Below are 3,400 nucleotides of genomic sequence, written 5' to 3' on the forward strand. Positions count from 1 at the left end.
AGCTTGGCTGTCCCATGTGCACCTAGTCCTGGATCACAAGTTTACATCCATTTCAATCCTGCCTGTGTTGAGAGGAGCTGCCACAGGGATTTGCTTAGGGTGCTGGGAATTATGCTTCTCCTACACACAGCATGATATAGGTTATGCTGTAGTCTTTTATAGCATTTTAAAAATTGGCAGGGAGAGCCAGCCTATTAGTTGGTGCCACCTGAGCAAAGGCAGCGTAGAGTGGGGCGGCCACCGGAGATGCCTAACATTGTGTTCTGAAGAGCAGCCAGAGGCGCGATGGAGCGGGCCAGGGACCGTTTACACCTGAGATGGACCACAGAACAGCACGTACCAGAGGGAGAAGTCCAAGTCAAACGGAGAAGCACAGCCTCACTGAACAACCAGGAGTGCCACCTGTACCCAAGGCGATCTCAGCAGCAGCAGCAAGTACCTGTGGTGGATTTCCAGGCGGAACTGAAACAGGCATTCTTAGCTGAGACACCAAGAGGTGGTTAAAGCAGTATTGGAACACCCAGGTAGCAGATTCCAAGAGAGAAAAACAAAGAAAAAAACCAGGCTCTATCTACTATTCGAAGCTTCCGCCCCAGCTTGCATTGTTTGTAGGAGAACCTTCGTCATACCTTGATCTGTAGCCTTCCCTTAGGTCTTAAGGATCCCGAAACTTTCCTGTGGACATTGGATTTGGTGGAAAAGCAATCATGACTGTGGGAAAGAGAAGCAAGATGCTGCAGCACATTTACTATAGGATGAGATGTGTCTTGCAAGATGACCAGATCTTCCTTGGTGCCTTTAAGGCTTTTGACAAGCATATGAACTTGATCCTCTGCGATTGTGATGAGTTCAGGAAGATCAAGCCAAAGAATGCTAAGTAGCCAGAGCATGAAGAAAAGCGGGTTTTGGGTCTGGTGTTGCTGCAAGGGGAGAACTTGGTTTCCATGACTGTGGAGGGACCAACCCCCAGAGATACTGGCATTGCTTGGGTTCCACTTGCTGGAGCTGCAGGAGGCCCTGGGGTTGGTAGGGCAGCTGGCAGAGGTGTTCCAACTGGTGTTCCAATGCCCCAGGCTCCTGCTGGATTAGCAGGCCTTGTCTGAGGGGTTGGGGGCCCATCCCAACAGGTAATGACCCCACAAGGAAGAGGCACTGTCACAGCTGCTGCAGTTCCTGCTACTGGCAACATTGCTGGAACCCCAACTCAGTATCCACCAGGACGGGGGACTACACCTGCTGCTCGAATAACCCCACCTCCAGGAATTATGGCTCTTCCACCTGCTATGAGACCATCCATGGGCCCACCGATTGGGCTTCTTTCTACTCGAGGCATGCCCCTCCAGGAATGAGACCCCCTCCCCCAGAAATAAGAGGTCCATCTCCCCCAGGAATGCATCCACCAAGACCCTAGGATACTATTGGTCCTTCTTAGTCACTTTTTTTCCTGCAATGTGTCTTGTGAAATATGTGGACTGTTTGTGAGCTTTTTGTCCCCTCTGCTGCATTAATATTAGCTAATAAATACATAGATCAATTAAACTGTGAGGTACTGTTCTACAAAAAAAAATTGGGGGGTTGCCTATATTGCAGGATGTCCTTTCATTCTTTCACTAATGGAGGCAGCAGGATGTATGTAGAAGAGAATATGGTGTGGGGACTCAAGGGATCTGTATTCTAGACCAGATCTTTTCACCAATTAGCTGTGTGTTTGGGGGGCATATTATTTAGCCTCTCTGCACCCCCGTGTCCTCATCTGTAAAATAATGCCCTCTGGCTCAGATTTGTTTCTGAAATGCTTTTGGCTTTACTGGGCCATCAGAAAAATCTAATGTTCTCTGGTAACTTTGAGTTATATTAAAACAAAACAAATAATTATAAGCAGTCATTTTATGAATAAAATGCTTCTATATGCCAAGAATTTTAAATTAGGCTCCATGACAAAAGCATTTATTTCTGATATGAGTGAAAACTTGAGATAAGTCAGTAAGGATGGTATTAAGCCTTGTAAATATCATCCAACTGTGACCTGGAACTGTGGCACTGTCCCCATGGGTGAGAACATCTGGGCACTCTGCTGGCTTCATTTCAGGCGTTCACTTACCCAATACATGCTCGCTTTGTTTCTTCCGTATCTCATTATTCAATTAAAAAACATATATTCAGTTGATACCATGGATTCATTCAATAAACGTCATTTGATGCATCTGGGAGGAACCTGCTACCTATGTAACACTGTTTTCATTGTTAATAATAATAGTATCAATATAAAAGATAAGTTCCCAACTTTGAAGATCTAATAATCTCACTCAGGAGGGAAAATGTATATGGTAAAGAGATAGGTGACTTCATATGACAGTACATGAATAGGGTCCAAGAGAAGGATACAGGATATAAGGATATAAGCTTTGAAGTGAGGGGGTGGGGTGATGATGTGGGCTAGAGCGTACAGGAAGTGTTCAGGAACGTCTTCCGCTGTTCCTTAACACATAAAATTAGCACAGGTGAAGAGGAGGAAAGAGGCCACTTTAGGTAGGGGAAAGGACTGTGCAAAAGCAGCGAATTAGATAAGATTAAGAGATATATGAATTTGCTAAAGATGAAAGATATATGAATTTGCTAAAGACCTGGATCTTTAGCAGGTGGAGAGAAAGGCTTCTATGAGAGACTAGTGGGGGCAGGGATGGCATAGAATCTTCCATTCTGGGAAGGTATTGAAAGTCGGGTGAAGAATTTTGGCCATTATCTCACAGGCATAGAGGTCCTTCTTTCCTTTTTCTTTATAAGCTGTTTTGCTCAGTGGAAATGTTATTAGTAAAATCGCAGAGGAGTCCTAATAGAAAAGGAAAAAAAAAAAAGACTGTAGAAAAGCCACTTGGGGAGCAGGTGAGAACAAGAGGTTATAAAACACTGGAAAGGCAGCAGAGCTTGGAAGGCCCATGATGGAGGCAGAGACCAGACTGTGTGACCATTTCAGGGTTCAGTTTCTCTTGCTCTGGGTACCGTGGGCTGGAAGGCAGTGCAGGGTACCAAGGAGATGTCTGGAGGAGAATGCTGGAGAAAGAGAGCAGAACAAAAGAAGAGACCAGGAGAAGATAGATGGAGACAGAGAATCAGACAAGAGTGAAGGATGAGGGGAACAAAGAGTGCGTGGTCAATGAGGTGGAAGACAAAGGAAATTAATCAAAATGATCATGTGGCAGGTTTGGAGTTCAACTCACAAATTGAGGTGCATAAGAATATGTAATTATTTTACGTAAATTATTCTCCTTTGACTTCAAACCCCCAGTCTGCAGGAGGCAGAAATGTAACCTCAGTCATTTCAGCTTCCTCCCGTCAGATCCCCGAACTTGTCCCTCATTTCTGGGGCCTTCAGTAGTACCCAGGCGACGGAGGTGGCTGG

The 3,400-nt window shown here is 45.3% G+C and overlaps 2 pseudogenes; both read left to right on the forward strand.

Moving 5' to 3' along the window:
- The first annotated feature begins 246 nt into the window (after positions 1 to 246).
- LOC113633493 (SNRPN upstream reading frame protein pseudogene) lies at positions 247 to 642 on the forward strand (annotated as a pseudogene).
- Positions 643 to 707: 65 nt separating this feature from the next.
- Positions 708 to 1,411, forward strand: LOC113633494 (small nuclear ribonucleoprotein-associated protein N pseudogene; annotated as a pseudogene).
- Positions 1,412 to 3,400: the final 1,989 nt, after the last annotated feature.

The sequence above is a fragment of the Aethalodelphis obliquidens genome, unplaced genomic scaffold, assembly GCF_003676395.1.
Source record: "Aethalodelphis obliquidens isolate GAN/ISIS:26980383/991018 unplaced genomic scaffold, ASM367639v1 scaffold40, whole genome shotgun sequence".
Taxonomy (NCBI): domain Eukaryota; kingdom Metazoa; phylum Chordata; class Mammalia; order Artiodactyla; family Delphinidae; genus Aethalodelphis; species Aethalodelphis obliquidens.